The sequence below is a fragment of the Tamandua tetradactyla genome, chromosome 2 (assembly GCF_023851605.1).
Source record: "Tamandua tetradactyla isolate mTamTet1 chromosome 2, mTamTet1.pri, whole genome shotgun sequence".
Classification (NCBI taxonomy): Eukaryota; Metazoa; Chordata; class Mammalia; order Pilosa; family Myrmecophagidae; genus Tamandua; species Tamandua tetradactyla.
The window spans coordinates 117,577,530-117,596,191 of NC_135328.1; the positions used below are offsets into that span (position 1 = coordinate 117,577,530).

The 18,662-nt window shown below is 38.6% G+C and overlaps 1 long non-coding RNA gene and 1 pseudogene across 10 annotated transcripts in view; one reads left to right on the forward strand and one right to left on the reverse strand.

Annotated features, from left to right (window-relative positions):
• LOC143673730 (uncharacterized) overlaps nucleotides 1-18,662 on the forward strand; it is a 121,697-nt gene that overhangs the window by 20,510 nt on the left and 82,525 nt on the right. The window lies entirely within an intron of this gene.
• On the reverse strand, nucleotides 2,233-14,393 carry LOC143675114 (uncharacterized; annotated as a pseudogene).

An 18,662-nucleotide genomic window follows, 5' to 3' on the forward strand; every position in this document is an offset into this window, starting at 1 on the left:
ACAGGTTGAAGATTATTTTGAGTAAGTCAGACACATTTGTGTAGTACAATTTTAAGACCTGGGTGAAAGTCTTTCATCAAGTGTATCAGTTTACTAGGGCTGCAATAACAAATTATCATGAGCTCAGTTGCACAAAATAATAGAAATACATTATCTATTATTCATTATCATTATCACTTCTGGAGACCAGAGGGTCAAGAAGAGAACATGCTCATGGCCTATTTTATATTCATGTTACTGCCAGCCTCCTTGGCTTATGGCCACATCAATTCATTATCTGCCTGGGTCTTTGCATCACCTTCTCATTCTTGTGCTTATGTTCTCTCTTCTGTCTGTCTCCAATCTCCCTCTACTAAAAGGAGACTTGTTATAGGATTTAAGATCTATCTAAATAATCTATCATGAGCTCATTATCACAAGATTTTTCTTAGTTACATCTGCTAGACACTTTTTCCAAATGTGGTAGCATTCACAGGTCCAGTGATTAGTATGTGGACATATGTTTTGGAGGGCCACCATTCAATCCATGACAGAAGCACATAGATCCTGGCTGATGACTGAATGTGTTTTCATGTGTTTACTGCATGATGACTCAAGTAAGCACTTTATACTCCCTTTAAAATGAGTATCGCCTGTTTTAATTGCTTGATAAAAACAAAGCACTACAGCCTAAGGAAGTCATTTGTTAAATATACATATCTATCTGTTACTATCTATCTCTCTATCCATCCAACCACACATCATCTACTTTCTCTTTCATCTTCGTACATATACATATATCTGCCCATTCTCTATCTGCTTGCCTATCTATCTGTCATTCTGTCTATCTAATCTGCTTTCCATCCACCCAGTCATCCATCCATTTATACGATCTGGTCTATTCATCCATTCTTAAAGCAACAATGGATTATAAGTCTCTTTCCTACACTATTGAATTTTATTCCACAGTCTGAGAAATAGACATGGAGAGACTTTTTATCCTTGTAAAGCCCTGAAGATATGAAGACCCTTGCTGTGTGAGTCAACTGTTGGTGACTACACAACCAATGCATGATGGGGCAGAGAATTAATCCCACATCTTCTCAGTCCTCCTCTGTCTCATTCTCCCATTTGAAAATTCCACTCTTGCTCCCTGAAGACATCAGATGCCAGATTTCATCTGTGGGTCCCACCTGTGTTTATTCCCAACATCTTGAATACCCATCCTCTGAATGCTCTTCCCTCAGATGTCTGACTTGATTATCCCTTTATAGACTTTGCTTATTTCTCACCATCATAGTGAGGGTTACCCAGTCCATACTTTAAGTGGAAACCCATGTTCTTCTCTTCACCAATGTCAATTCTCATTCTATTACCTAGAATAATCCTTATTACATCCAAGATATTCAGTATATTTGAAATTGGTGAGTGAATGAACTGCCTTCTAAATATTACATGGATCTTCCAGAGGCATCCCACAATGTTAAAAGTTGCGCTTATATTTTTTTCCCAAACTACTCATGTACATTCATCTCTGCAAGATGGCGAGAATAGTCTGGTCTTGTTGCAGTTATCTTCCTCCTTTGTTAACTCACCTCTTTATCCTATCAGCTATCATAGAACAAGAAGTTATTGGCTCTTTTTTTCATGGGTCACTCCCAAGTTTTCCATAAGTCTCCTTGTCTCTATTTTGGGACCATTAATTCTTCCTTCTCATAATTTCTAAAATCAATACATTATATTGTCACTCTTTTGCTTAATACTTTTACATGACTTTCCTAACTTTCAGAAAATGGACAAATATGATATCATGATAATGCCAAACCCTGTAGCTACATCTCCTGGCTTTGGTTTCCCTTAACAAGCCACATGCGACCTCCTAAAGTGGCCCTCTTTCTTGTGATCTTTCTTATTTTCCTGCCATTTAACATGCTTTCACTTTGACCTGGAAATAGACTTTCCACACCTGGTTCCTCCCTCTTCCTTCTTTGAGGCCCAGTCCATGTTTCATCTCACCCTATAGTGGTAAGTCCTTTCTTCTTTCTATTACTTTAGTATTTCCACCACCAGTGGTATATTTGGGGTCTACTCACCTCTCTTCCCCACTATGTTGTAAATTTCTCTGGGGCAAGAGATGTCTATTAATTTTAAATCCTTGTTCCTAGCACAGAGTCTTAATATAGAGTGAACCTTGAATAAATACTTTATAAATTTTGTAAACAGCTGATGATAATGATTGCATTATCTATCCTGCTAGACAGGATTTGGGACCAAGGCAGGAGGGTCACTCAAATCAGCTACTGCAGTGGAGGAACTAGCTCGAATTGGCAGGGTGGCCATGGCTTGGGTCAGGGCCTCTGCATTCCCTGCAGCAGGTGGAGAGAAAGAAGGGACAGGCTTAGCAACACTGCTCTCTGATGTGCCCTCAGTTTCATTCTCCTCCAAGATGTTATGTTCCTGTTTTGGCTCAGCATTCTTCTCCAGGTCTCTATCTTCAGCACTGGCTACCCATGGAAGCTTCTGAGGTTGGGACAGCTCACCTCCACTGCAGGACAGTGGCAGTGGCAGCACCAGTTTTCTTTTATAGTATCTGCATCTGGCAGGTGTGGGAGGAGGAGTGTTGCCTGATGGAAGAGCTACAGGATTTTCTTCCGATGTCTCCTTCCCTGGCTGTGAACTGGGAGAGCTGAGCTGCTGGCCTTCATCCACCACTGCCCCTGGCAGCCTCTCTGGAAGCAGGGAGCAGAATGAGACTGAACCAGGGAGCCCTGCTGCACCTGGATCACATCTTGCAAGAGGTAGGATACCAGCAGCCGGCCTCGGTGAGCTCGTGCTGGCACAGTCGTTGACAACTGAGCTCACAGGAAACTCCTGGTCTTTCTGACACAAGCTGTCTTCTGTAGGCTGGGATGGAAAGTTTTTCTTGAGAGGCCCAGAGCTGCACTGGAAGGAAGTGACCACTCCATCTGTCTCCATGGTCTGGGATGTGGATGGTACATCCTCACTGCTATGGGGACCCCTTCTCTGGCCTTCCTTCTCTCTGGTCTCTGTATTATCCTCCTCCCCTTTGGCAAAACCTTCACTGCTGACTCCTGGGCTCCTCAGTCCATTCTCCTTTAGGCAGGGATGTAGGAGGTGGCCGGGTGGTGCTGGTCTACTGGCTATGTCAGGCTGTGCAGGTGGCAAACACATGGGAGTTCATCTGTGCCCTGGGCAAGGAATCCTCACTGTCCCAGAAGAGGGGCCGAACATCTTCAAGTTTCTAGAAGACAACATCGGCTTCCTCTGAAGATTCCCTCAGGACAGAGAAGGAAGTATCCAGAGAGAGAAACATTGACTCAGCCAGATCGGATAGATCTTCTTTGGGGTGATGTAAAACCCAGACTAAGTTCCAGCGACCTGGGTTAATAAGCCTGTGCACAGGGCCAGGGGGAGGTGTAGGGCCAGCAGGTATTCCCGAGCTACCGGGGAAACACAGCGAGAAGGATGAACAGGTGGGTGACTGCTGGGCCCAGGGCAGCCACTGCAGGGCACAGGGCATAGCTTGCTCAACATATTATCCATGAAGGGCAATTGGCACAGTTTTCGATCGAGGGAGTGGAGTATGAAACGTGAGAGCGTTTTCCTAGTGTCCAACTCCTCCAAGGAAAAGACCACAATGGCACTGTTCAACCAGATCCGTGTGACAGCAGCATCACTGGGACACCTAACAAAGGGGGGCGCATGACGTGGGGAGGGCATGTGATGGGAGGCAGGATGCGTGGTAGGAGGAGTACATGTGACAGCAGGAGGGTGTGTGATGGATTAGGAAGGGTGTGAGGGAAGGGGTGGAAGCAAAGATGCCAAAGGGCAAAAGCTAAGGCCCAACCCACTAGCTAGGATGAGGTCATCTTGTTAATAACCTTAACCCGTGGGGCTGTGAAGGTTTCTGGGGAGGACATGCCATTCCTTGACTTGCCCAGATGCTGCACTCCACAACATCCTTTTCTGGCACACTAGGTTTTCTTCACTTCTTTTAATCCATTCAGCTAAAATAGCACCTTTTCTTGGGTCACACAAGTGGCAGTGCCCAAACAAGGAGTTCAATCAGAATGCATGGTTTAGAGCTCATTCATTTAACCAAGAGACTGTAGTACCTTCTCATCACATAGGTATTAAAAAAAAATACATAGTGTATTTAGCACCAGGATACACCTCTAATGAGCACATGCACTAGCTTACTAGGTGCTCTTCTTTGATTCAACTCATAGGCCCATCTTGGTTCACAATGGTCTGTTCTAGTCTCCTCAGAAGATGTGGTGTAAGGATGCTCAGTTGCTACCATAGCCCCATTGGGCATTTCTTTTCCAATCGAGCCTAGCTGCACAGTTTCTTTTGGTGTGATTTGAAAGATGCAAGCCTCTGTGAATTCTATTCTAGATAAAACTTGACCAATCCTGGAAGAAATTTTATAAGGACCATTCCTTATGGTGAAGAGGCCCGTTCCTCTGGCCCTTGCAGAATATGACTAGCAAGGCATCCCATCTGTGACCAGAAATGAATATGTCTTTTCAAGTTAATAGCAGAGCAATGTGTTGGATTAAAATAATGTCAGCACAATGTGGACACTGTAAGCAAGCCATTTAGGTCCACTCTTGCCCATGCATAATTGGCCTCTGAACATAACTTCAGAGATTGTTCTGCTGAAAAAAGGACACACACCCTTTGTTCTCTAGGGCAAGAAGATATGTATTTTTGTTCAGGAGCCTGAACCTTCCACATCACAGGAAAGATACAAAGAATCATGCACTAAACATATCTTTATCAAGTCTGAATCTTGTATCTTTGGTTCACATCATTGGGGTGGTTTTCTCTCATGCACTGATATGTATCATGCATATGACTAGAAAAGTTTCAGAACCAAGAATCATGAGAGGAATAGAAAAATACAAATATATTTTCTACTTGTATATTTAAAATTACACTGGGCATACTTCATATACTACAAAACTGTCTGTTCATGAGATTTCTTTTAATATGTCAGAGTAAATTTGCACATTCCAACATTGAGATTGCTAGGAAATAGACGATTTCAGTCAAGCTCAAATTGCTTGAAAGAGGTCAACTATTATAGGCCCTTTCTAACCTTGCCATGATCAGAAATGTTTTATAGTAATGATATTTAACCATAATTCCTTGCTGTAATTTGAGGAGAGTTCAGTAAAGAATAATTTCTTAATTTTGCTTGTGAAAAAAATGCCAAGTTGGCCCAATTTTTGGACAAAGATGTCTTAAAGAAACTCTGAGAAAACATAGTCTCATACCTTCCTCAATCTTATGTAAGAACAATAAATTACAAGCATGATTTTCCATCCTTTATGTTTCCAAAGGGTGAAAAGAAACATTCAATATATGAAGGGTATTGATGCCCCAGGACAATTAAAGGGAAATAGTACAAGAGTATCCCAGAAAAATCCACCTATTCATTTTTCTTGTCCAATGGAAATAGATGGTGTAGTAGTTAGGTTTAAATGTCAACTTTGCCAGGTGGTGTTGCCCAGTTCTGTTGTTGTGGACTTGAATCATCAGCATGTGAAATTCAGGTATGGCTGATTATGTCTGTGTCAGCTAAGGGGAGTGCCTTCTGCAATGAGTGATGTTTAATTTTATTAGCTGAAGGCTTAAAAGAGAGAGAGGTCAGAAGAGAGCCCAGCACAGCTCAACAGCCCAGTACCACTCAGCTCAGAGCCGACACAGCCCCAAATGTTGGAAATCCAGAAAGGAATCACCCTGGGAACATCTTTTGACCCAGATGGCAGAAGGAAGGCCATCAGAGGTCACTATTTGACTTCCCATGTGACTGAGAAACCCAGATGAATGCTAGCTGCCTTTCCTCTGAGGGACTGTAATTTGTAACTAAATAAATCCCCTTCATACAAGTGGTCCATCTCTGATGTATTGCATTCTGGCAGTCTTAGCAAACTAAAATCGATGACCAAGAGGTTTTTTTTTTGCAATATGGAATATTATCTTACTTGTCCTTGGGTGGCAAAAATAACAAATAAATGAGAAGTGTTTATTCTGAGAAAATTCAGCTTGGCAGAAGAAAAACAAGATGGGACAAAATTTGCCAAGGCAAAATATTTTGAAGAAAATGATAGTTAATAATAAAATATTTGAATAAAAATAACAATTTACAGTTGCCAGGCAGGTTACTCTTAATTGAGCAATTTGTAATTCGTCCATCTCTAGTCAGAACAAGTGAACCTAGGAGGGCTCAAACACAGGATTGTGGTAGTGACAACAAACACAGCTGACAGCCTGTTTCACTGTCTTGTTCACCAACCATCCCTATCACCTACCTGCTGTAATTCTTACAGAGTTAGTGTCAGGGCATACCATGAGGTGTCTGGAGCTTATTAAATGAAATCCCTCCCCAAATAATTTTGTTAGTCTCCTTGTTTTCAGCCTCTCTCTTCCCTTCTGCCCTTCACTATAACCAGTGCTCACCCCAAAGTCTTGCTTTGTGCAACTCCTTTGTAGGGTAATCTTTTCTTGATAATTTTATCTGTGACTCCTCTTGTCCATTTTGCCTTCCATGAATGTATCAAAATCATTGTGATTTATGGCTTTCACACTCATCATTTTACAACTTTTACTGGTCTGTCTTCTTTTTTTTCATTTTTATACTTTCATTTATGTATGATTTCAGGAAAACAAGAAGGTAAATCCATGGCCCTGGTGTGCCATCTTGGAATGGAAAGCTGTGGATCCTGGTCTTATCGTATATTCCCATAGGAGAAAGCCAACTGTAGCAGATTGAATTATGTACCCTGGGTTGGGGTGGGGGCTCTCTTCTTAATCATAATCACATTTCTGTTGATGTGAATCTATTGTAAACAAGATAATTTGAAAGATGTTATTTTTACTTAAGGTGTGGCCAATTGAATCAGGATGTATCTTCATCCTTTTAATGGAAGAATTTAGTGGGAACCCCGAAGAGAAATGGATAGTCAAGGAACCCAAGGATGGCCAGCCAGCCCAAGCACTGCTATTCAAGGAGTAAACAAGCCTTCTAACCTCTGAAATTGTGAACCAATAAATTCTTGTGTGTAGCCACCCCATTGTGTGGTATTTGTCATAGCAGCACGGAAACTAAGGCACCAACCCTGGCATTGACAGACGTCACATTCTGGATTGATTTCAACATTGCTGGAGGAATCACTAAAGATCTAGGGTATGGTGACTTGTAAAGGGAAAGCCATACTTACCCCCACGGAGTTGAATTGAGCAATTAATTAGATAATGATTATGAAAATGTTTTGTAAAGTAGGATGTTTTTCAAAAATGCTTTTTATTTCTATTTATTTTTTTTATTTCAACTTCACCTAAGTGCTTTGACATTGTCTATGAGATGAAGTACATTTTGGTTTACAGATTATATTTCCTGTAGAAACTCAATGGAAATGAAATTGTTTCTGAAGGATGGGATGAAGTCCTAGATGTTTTTCTATCACCTAAAATGTTACATTACTTTTCACAACTACTTTATTCATGTATTCTACTTTCCAGTTTTGTTGAGGACCTGTTCTCAGCCAGATTGTTTGCATGAGGTACTGTCAAATATTTTCCAGATTTTAAATATTTTAGGCTTGCAGGCCATATACAATTTCTATAGCTTCCCTTCTTCCTCCTCCTTTAACACTTTCAAAATGTAAGAACCATTTTTAGCTCACAAGTCTTCCTGAGGGCAACATTTTGCCCTCAGGCCATAGTTTTTGAAACAGTGGTCTGCATCTTTGTTGAGTAGAAGGCACATCTTTGGGTAAATCACTCCCTGCTCTTCTTGTACTTATTCTCCAGCAGTATCTAGTCAGCATGGCATCCACAGTGTTTCTGATAAAACATGTCAGATTATATCACTCCAATCTCTTCAATGGCTCACTCAATGCAAAAGTCAATATCTTCAAAATGCCTCCAGAACCTTACTCCATCTGGGTCCTCCATTTCCTTTCTGACCATATTTCTTCTCTTCAGTTTGTTCACTCCCTCCTCACCCATCTTTCAATTCTTGAATGTTCCAGGTACAACTTTGGCCCCATGGCCTTTTCATCTGCTTGATTCCTGTGCTTATTGCACTCATAGCACATTTTGTTCTCTCCCACAACTCCTTGATGTTCCTTCTTAAATTTCACTTTTCCCACGAGGTCCTCATTAGTCAATGAAATTTGATTATAATCCCTCCCCACTATCCAACTCTCCACATTATCTATGTCTGCTTTATATTTCTCCCTATCACTTACCTGATGTATAGTTATTTTACCTATGTATTAATTTTTTAATGCACATGTTTATACATATGTTCATATATTTGCTTATTTATTTTTGTCTCTGTGAACTAGAGGGTGGAGATATTGATCTTTTTTATTCAATAGTATATTTCCCTTAACATTCCTGAAATATATGTTGAAGAACAGTATCTGGCACTTGGTAGGAGATCCAAACACAAAGAACCCAAGACTGTCCAGCTGGTGCACTTGATTATTTTTGTTGCTATTTTGAATGGAATTTTCCCCTTAATTGTCTTCTCAGATAGGTCATTGCATGTGCATAGAGACATTACTGTGTTTGTATATTAATCTTGTATCCCACCCCTTTGCTGAATGTTTTATTTTTCAAGAAGCTTTATCAAACATTTATCAGGATTTTCCAAGTATAGTATAATGTCCTCTGCAAATGATGAGGGTTTTACTTCCTCCTTTCTGATTTAGATGTCTTTTATTTCTTTTTCCTGCCTGATTCCTCAATCTAGAACTTCTAATACAATGCTGAATAATAGTGATGACAGAAGGCATCCTTGTCTCATTCCCAGTCTTAGGGGGAAGGCTTTCAGTCTCTCACCATTGAGTACAAGACTGGCTATAGGTTTTTCATGTAGGCCCTTTATGATATTGAGAAAGTTTCCTTTCATTCGTACCTTTTGAATTGATTTTCTCAGAAAAGGATGCTGAATTTGGTTGAATGTTTTTTCAGCATGAATTGAAATGATCATGTGATTTTTTTCCCTTTCAATTTGTTAATGTGCTGTATCACATTGACTGATTTTCTTGTGTTGAACCACCTTTGCATTCCTAGTATAAAAGACCATCTTGTCGTGGTGTATAGTCCTTTCAATGTGTTGTCGGATTGGATTTAATAGTATTTTTGTTTAGAATTTTTGCATCTGTGTTCTTTGTGAGATTGGCCTTTAGTTTTTCTTTCTTGTAGTACATTTACCTGGTTTTGGTATTAGAGTGATGTTAGCTTCATTAAATGGGTTAGGTTATGCTCCTTATTCTTCCATTTTTGGGGAAGAGTTTCAGCAGAATTTGTGTTAGTTCTTTTTGAAGTGTTTGATAAAATCCCCCTGTAAATCCATCTGGCTTTTCTTTGTAGGAAGATTTTGGATGACTGATTGAATCTCTTCACTTGTGATTGGTTTGCTGATATCTTCTATTTCTTCTTGAGTTAGTGTAGATTGTGTGTTTCTAGGAGTTTGTCCATTTTGACTAAGTCGTCTCATTTGTGGGCATAGAGTTGTGCATTATATCCTCTTATGAGTTTTTTTCCCCATTTCTTCAGGGTCTGTGGTAATGACTGCCTTCTCATTTCTGTTTCTGTTTATTTATATCTTCTCTCATTTTTCTTTGTCATCCTAACTGGAGTTCGATCAATATTATTGATTTTCTCAAAGAAGCAACTTTGGGTTTTGTTGATTCTTTCTATTGTTTTTGTTCTCCAATTCAATTATTTCTACTTTAAATTTGTTATTTCTCTACTTCTCTTTGCTTTGAGGTTAGTTTGATTTTCTTTGTCTAATTTCTCCAGGTGAGTGGGTAAGTCCTCGGTTTTTATTCCTTCTTCTTTTTGAAATATATGCACTTAGGGCAATAAATTTCCCTGTCAACACTGCCTTTGCTGAATCCCATAAGTTCTGATATGTTGTATTCCCAAAGTCATTCATCTCCAAATATTTACGAATTTCTCTAGCAATTTCTTCTTTGGCCCAGTGATTAAGAGTGTGTTGTTTAATCTCCATATATTTCTGATAGTTCTCGTTCTTTGATGGTTATTGATATCTAGCTTCATTCTGTTCTAATCAGAGAAAGTGCTTTGAAGAATTTCAATATTATTTAATTTATCAAGACCTGCTTTGTTGCCCCAGCATATGATCTATGAGAACATTCCCTGAGAACTAGAGAAGAATGTATATCCTTGTGGTTTGGAGTATAACAATCTATATATCTATGTTAGGTCTAATTCATTTATCACATCATTAAAGTTCTCTGTTTCCTTGTTGATCCTATCTGTGGTTGGTCTATCTATAGCAGAATTTGGTGTGTTAAATTCTTCCATCATTATTGTTTAAACATCTGTTGTTCCCTTCAGTTTTGCTAATGTTTGTTTCATGTATTTTGGAACTCATTGATTTGGAGCATAAACATTTATGATTACTTCTTCTTAGAGAATTTTCCCTTTTATTAATATGAGTGTCCTTCCTTGTCTCTTAAAATGCACTTACATTTAAAGTCTACTTCTCTGATATTACCATAATTAATTAATATGCTTAATTAAGCTGCTTTCTTTTGGTTACAGCTTGCATGCATCATCATTTTTCATCCTTTTACTTTCAATCTATCTGTGTTCTGGGGTTTAAGGTGAGTCTCTTGTAAACAGCATATAGATGAATCATATTTCTTAACCCATTCTGCCAATCTGTATCTGTTAATTTCTGAGTTTAGCTCATTATCATTAAAAATTATTACTGTAAAGGCATTTCTTGAACCTGCCATCTTATCCTTTGGCTTCTATTTGTCAGATCTACATGTTCTTTTCCCTCTTTCTCCTTTTATCCTTGAGGGCACCCTTACTGGTACTCTTCAGTTCTGTACATTCCTATAGACCTCCATCTCCTGTCTTTTTTTTTTTTTTCCAGCCAACAGAACTCCCTTTGGTATTTCTTATAGAGAAAGTCTCTTGTTGACAAATTCTCTCAGCCTTTGTCTATCTTTGAAAATTTTAAACTCTCCCTCACTTTTTTTTGACCGAGATTCCATTTATATGGCATCCTTAAAAGGACAACATTTTAGAAATGGGGAAAAATTGTTCTCCCTCATTTTTGAAGTATAATTTGGCTGGATAAAGAATTCTTGGTTGGAAGTCTTTCTCTTTCACAATCTTAAGTATATCATGCTACTGCCTTCTCACCTCCATGGTGCCTTTGAGTAGTCTAAACTCAGTCATGTGTGGTTTCCCTTGTATGGTGAGTCATTTTTTTCTTGCAGCCTTCAGGACTTTCTGCTTCTCTTCAACATGTGACAGAATGATTAGAATGTACCTTCAAGTAGGCCTATTTGGATTTATTCTGTTTGGGGTTCATTGGGAGTCTTTGATTTGCATATATATGTCTTTAATAAAGGTTGGGAAATTTCCCCCCATTATCTTCTAAACTAATTTCCCTAGCCATTTTATAAAACTTTTTTTTATTGCACAGTATAACATAAACACAAAGCAAAGAGATAAAAGAGCAATAGTTTTTAAAGCACTCTTCAACGAGTAGTTATAGGACAGAACCCAGAGTTTGTCATGGGCTACCATATAACCCTCTCATATTTTTACTTCTAGCTGCTCCAGAATATAGGAGCCTAGAGGGCTTAAATATTTTTTTATCATCACAATTGACTTTTTTCCTTCTTTTTTGTGAAAAATAACACATTTATGAAAAACCTATAAATTTCAAAGCACAGCACCACAATTAGTTGTAGAACATATTTCAGAGTTTGGCATGGTTACAATTCCACAATTTTAGATTTTTAATTCTAGTTGCTCTAAAATATTGGAAAATAAAAGATATAGCAATTTAATGATTCAGTGTTCATATTAATTTATGAAATCCTATCTTCTCTGTATAACTCCATCATCACCTTTAATCTTTCCCTCCCTCACTTTAGGGATGTTTGGGCTAAGGCAATTCTAAATAATTTTCCTAGACTTTTGCTCTCCTTTTCTCTTTCTGAGACACCGATGATTCTTATACATGTTTGCTTCATATTGTCCATTATTTCCCTGAGATCAAATTTAAAATTTTCCATCTTTTTTGCCATTTGTTCTTTTATGTTTCCGAATTCAATTGTCCTGTCCTCTTGTTCACTTATTCTTTCCTCTGCCTCTTCAAATCTGCTGTTCTGTGTCTCTACTGTATATATCTTTCATTTAGTCTTTTTCTCTAAAAATGTAGCTTTTTAAAAGCAATACTTTTGTATTCTATTTAAATGTTACATAGAATATGTAACATTTATATATTGCCAGTTTATATGGTTTGATATTTTCTAGTGAGAAATCCAATGTAAACCTCCCCACCCACCCAGGTGTTTATGACAATCACACATGACATCTAATGTATAATGTTGCAGAAAGGGAGAGGAAAAAAACCTCTTAATCTGCGAACACCGAAAGTCATTGTCTCCTGTTCTAAATTCTTCATCTCAGGTTATTTTAAGTTTTTCTGACAGACATGAATGCTTTCCTTGTCTCTATTTCATAGTCATGGTTTATCCTTGGAATTTAATATCTGAGGAGGACTAATTCCTATCAAATATTTTCTCATATCCATTACATTTATTATATCACCACAACTATGTATTCTCTGATAAGTTTGGTTTAAGGCTTTTGCACATGAAAATCTACTTTCTAAGGATTGGTCTTCAATATGAATTTCATAATGATTAGTAAAGGATGACCTACAGTTGAAAAGTTTCCCCCCCACACTACATTCATAGGATTTCTCTCTGATATGAATTCTCTGATGTGCAATACATGATGAACCTTGTCTAAAAGTTATCCCACGTGTATTATATTTAAAGGGTTTCCTTGTTATATGAATTCTGTAATGTTAAATAAGAGCTGAACTTTGGCCAAAAGAAATCCCACATTTCTCACATCCATATGTTTTTTCTCCCATATGAATTCTCTGATGATAATTACGGGGTGAGTTATGTCTGAATGTTTTCCAACACTCATTACATTTATATGGTCTTTCTCCAGTTTGCATTCTCTGATATTGAATGAGAGCTGAACTTTGTTTGAAGGCTTTTCCACAGGCTTTACATTTGCATAGTTTCTCCCTGGTATGAATTATCTCATGAATAATAAATGTTGAATGGGAATTTAAGGCTTTGCCACATTCATTACAATATAAAACTTCTCACCAGTATGCATTACTTGGTGCCTATTAAGTCATAATGTAGAAGTGAAGCATTTTCCACATCCATTACATCTATAGGGTTTTTCTTCAATGTGAATTCTTTCATGTTGAATAACAGATGCACTAGGACTGAAGATTCTCCCACACTCACTACATTTGAAAGGTTTCTCTCCAGTGTGAATTCTCTGATGATAACGGAGGGATGAATTAAACTTAAAGGTGTTGTCACATTCATTACATAAATAGGACTTCTTTCTGGAATGAATTCTCTGGCATCCAGGAAGGGACATGCTGCAACTAGGGGACCTCCTACCAAGATTATATCTATAGAGATTTTGACCAGCATGGATTTTTTGATGTATAAAAAGTCCTGACTTTTGGCTGAGGGATTTGCTACATTGTTTACATACATAGGGTTTCTCTCCAGTGTGAGTTATTTGATGTTGACCCAGAAATTAATTTTGGTTGAATGCATTCAAACATTCTTTACATTTAAATAATTTCTCTCCACTGAGGTTTTTCTCATGTTCTTGAAGGGATGAATTGTCAATGAAGGTGTCCTCATACATACTACACTTATAGTGTTTCTCTGTTGTATTGACTTTTGGTTGGTCAAGTAAATTTGAATTCCGTTTGAAGCTATTTCCTTGTATTTCATATTTTGGCAATGTTTTTTGTTTCCTAGGAACTATGTGTTGCCTATCAGGTACTGGCCTTGGGTTTAAGTTTTGATCAAATTCATATTACTGTAGCTTCTTTCTATAGTGAGATTTTTTTCCTTTTTATCCAGTTTTGCTAATTTATTTTCATATATGCAGGGGTTTTCTGATTTAAAATCTCAAAGCCCATACCCTTTGGATTTTGTCATTATCAGTCCCTGAAATGATGAGTCTTGTGTTTGAGTTGAATTTGTGGTTTTATGACTGCTCATCCATCCTAGAGAGGAGCCTCCAGGATTTTCTTTTTCTGCCTTCCATGGCTCTTCTTCTTACTGCAACAGGGAAATCACTTTTGCCTTGGAAAATGGAAATCACACTGGGATTAGGTTCCTATAGTTCTCCAGCATAACATTCTGGTACAAGTTTCTCTGAGAAGGATCCAGCTTTCTCTATGCATCTCGAGTAAAAATCACAGCCACATCCTTGAAGCTGACAGACACCTGAGAACTTACTTCCCCCTGTTCAGTAGCCATGTCTTTTTTCTGGATTCTTCCCTTGGGCACGGACAACATCTTGGGAAGACACATCTCACCCCCAAGTCTATAGAGGTCCCCAGGAGGTTAGGACTCATTCCAGAGTTGACCTGTGGGCTGAGCTCAGCCCAGAGCTGCTCACTCCAGAGGCAGACACCTGGCACCTGGTGCCTGGAGCTGGGCCAAGAGGGGCAGGATTCTGTAGTATATTTAATTTTGTCTACATTGTCTTTCATCTCTGTGTTATCTGATATTTTTCTACTTATTCTTTCAAATTGTACTTTATGTTCTTCTAATATCTTCATGATATCCTTTAAGTCATTAGCCAACCCATTACATTTATTTAGGAGAGTTGCATGAACATCTTTGATTAGTTGTGCCAGATTCTATGTCTCCACTGGTGTTTTAATTTGGGTTGGCTATATCTGCCTTTATCTTCATATGCTTCATGATTTTATGTTGGCTTTGAGGCATTTGATTATCTTGAGAAGATTGTTTTGGAAGTTGATTTCCCTCAGTCATCTAAGGTTTTGTATTTGCTTGGATTTGTGCTGAAGGTCTCATTTTGCAATTAGTTCATCAGTAACTCCCCACCAAACCAAAGCCCAGAGCTCATACAGGGCATGCAGTTCTACTTGAGTATCTGATTGAAGCTGGACAGATAGGCAGTTTGCCAGACTGCATTTTCCATTTCTTCCCAGCAGGTAGTGCTCTTGGGCCTCTTCTTCCCCTGAGACCCACTTCTCCCTGACTGTGACTGCTGGGTGAGCTGGATGGAGATTAGGTATAATTCCAGCCAGGTCTACTGGTCCCAGTGTGTACTGAAGGCCTCCAACCTTGGGGCTGGGCAGTGAGAAGTGTGCACCTCAACAGACATTATGCCTGTAGGCCTGATGGAATGATGGTTCCCAGAAACACTTTTTTGAAATGACCTTGGACTGTGGAACTAGGTGTGTTAGCTGACCCTGTCCAAAGCTTACCTGGAAAAGCCTGATGGCTAGGCATGACATGGGGCCCAGGATGCAGGGTAGGGTGCAGCTTGAGGGAGTGTGGTGGGGTGAGTGGGGGCATGGGAGTGTGGGGTGTGGTGTGGCATGCAAGATGTGGGAGCAGGGGCATGAGGCATAGGGTGAGATGCAGCATTGGGCAGAGTGTGGGTGTGCGGGGGAACAAGGTGCTGGGACAGGAGTATGAGGCATGGGGTAGGGTGGGTTACATGGGGGTGCAGCAAGCATTAGTGCTGGGGCCTAGAGGTGCACCATAGCTTGCTTTCTCCTCTCTGTCTGTGCACTATTGAGGGCCCAGGTCTATGTATGGAAAGGGGAGCAGTATGCTCTGTGCACTAGGTGGATGGTCTCTATGAACAGGGAAATCAAGTTTAATAGCTTCCAGGTCCCAAAGGGAGCTCCAGGCTGTGGGGCTAAGGGGGTTGGTATTCCAAGCTCACTGCAGGAATAGACACTTTGTCGGGCATGGCCTCTTGTTCCCAGTGGAGTCCTGATAAAGCACACTCACCCTATTCTCTGCTTCCCAATTCCTCAGCTTTTTCATCCAGGATGTCCCTGTACTGTGTAGAAGATCCTCTCATTCTTGCACACCATGGAACTGCTCTCCTGGATGTTTTTCTATCAATTCTCTAGTTGTTTCTTGGAGCAAAGGTGAACTCAGCATATCCTATTCTTCCATCTTCCCAGAAGTCCCTTTTTCAACTTTTAAAAAAAACAGCTCCTGTGTAGGGTACTGCTGACTTTCATAGCTTCAGAGTTCTAACTCTGAGTCTCAGGTGCCAAACAAATACCTGAAGTTCCAGGGAAAGACCAGGTTGCACACAATTAGCTCAGCATCTCAGAATTTAAAAATAACAGTTAAAACTCTAGAATATGTGATGGCTGTGAGAGCTTACAACCTAGGACCCTTTAAAATAGACCTTAATCTGATATCCTATACCCTCCACGTCAGCTCTGTGAGTTTGTATATTATAGAATGTTAGAAAACTTTTGGCCTTTATTGTTTCACATATTTTTTTGCCCTTTTTCTCTCTCTCTTCCACTTCTGGAATGCCCTTAATGTGTATGTTGGTAACACGTCATGTTGTCTCAAAGGTTCTGTAGGTGCTGCTCACTTTTTTTTAATCCTTTCTGTATTAGCTCTTCAGACTGAATGATTTCAATAATCATGGCTTCTAGCTTGCTAATTTTTTCTTTTTTGCTCTTAATCTTTTCTTTTTTATTTGGTGGAGAATGTGGCTAGTTCACTGATTCTTTGTTTGCCTCTTCAAATGTGCTGTTGAATATCTCTAGTGTATTTTTAATCAATGTTGTATTCTTCATCCCCCATAGTTCTGTTTCTTTGTTGAGGCATTGTGTTTCTAGTTTTATATAGTTCTATAGCTATGTTACTTTAATTTATTCAGGAGGGTTGACTTAATGTCTTTGATTAATTGTTCTAATGTCTGGGTTTCCTCTTTCTGCTATCATTGTTGTTTTCTCTTGAATGGTTTATCTCTTCCTATTTCTTAGTGTGTCTTGCTTTTGTCAAAGTCTGGGCACTTGCTTTATTTTGATGTGATAAATCTGGAAGTCAGAATCTTCCTCTTACTAAAATTTTAGTATAGATTGGCTTAATGTTAAAACATTTATTTATGCTGAAATCATAGTTCTTCATAAAATACAAAAGAAATGTCAAAACTGTGCCCGTGTTTAACCAGCAAAATTGATTCTCTCCCATGTACTATTGCTTGATGATCAAAATTAGCATTAACCCTTAATATCCAAGGAAATGACATTCTGCCTCTCAAACTGAGTTAGAAAAGTCCCCTGGACATTATCACAGAATGTAACACCATCCTGAAAATAATAATTTTTTCTAAAACTTTTTATTTTTAAATAATTTCAAACTTACAGGACAGTTCCAAAAGCAATGCAAACCCTATGTGGAGAACTCCATCATATGCCACCCCTGACACCCAGATCCACCATTTTAACACTTTGCTACATTTGTCATATCATTCTATCTATCCATCTATCAATCCATCCACCTATCCACCTATTTATCTGCTTTCTGAAAATTTGAGAGTAAGTTGTATGCATCATGCTCCTTTAAAACTTAATAGTTTCATGTACATTTCATAAGAACAGGGATATTTACTTATGCATCCACTTTTAAAAAATACTTTAATTGACAAATCTTAGCACACATGCATGGTATACAATCAATGGTTCACAATATAATCACATAATTGTGTATTCATCACCATGATCATTTTTAGAACATTTGCATCACTCCAGAAAAAGAAATAAAAAGGAAAAAGAAAAAGTTCATACATCCCATACCCCTTAACCCCTTCCTCTCATTGACCTCAAGTGATTCAATTTAAAAATTTATTTTACCCCATTATCCACCCTATTATCTATTTATTTTTATCCATATATTTTAAACTCATGTGTCCACTCTCTCAGAATCCACTGTTTTTTGTACACTGCATGGTGGAGTCACATTTCATTATTTGTCTATGCGAGTATCCCATTATTGCAGCACCATTTGCTGAATATTTGTTTGTTTGGTTTTGTTTGCTTGTTTTTTGGGAAATGGGTGGACTGAGAATCGAATCTGAGTCTCCTACACGGCAGGTAAGAATTCTACCACTGAACTACCCTTGCACACCTCTCCCCCGTTTATCCACTTTTAAGTGCAGTTTATTACATTCAAAATATTTTCACATTGATATAAAGCTTAAAGTTTATATTATAATTTAAAAATATGTCACAATAATGTCATTTTGAACCTTTTCTCCTCCATTTTTAAATTCTGTCCAGAATCATTGTCATTCTCATTGTCTCCTTAGATGCTTTTTTCATTGTAAAACCTTATATAAGGCATAAGCTGTCCCATATCAACCACTTCCAAGTTTATTATTTCGGTGGGATTAATCACATTCGCAGTGGTATGCTGCCCTCACCACCAGCTATTGCTAGAACTTTCCCATCACCTCAAAAGAAACCCTATACCCATTATCATTAACTCCCATTCCCTTTGCTTTCCACCCCTGGTAAACTTTACTCTACTTTCTGTCTCCATGAGTTTACAAAATAGCTAGTATTTTCCTTGTGGTTACTATGCTGCTTAAATTTAACATCCTAAATACATTAACAATCTTGGTTGGTTTGATAACAACTTGAATTCGATAGCATACACAAACTATATTCTTTTATCCCTCCATCCCCCCACCTTTATGTAGTTCTTATCATGAATTAACATGTTTACACATTT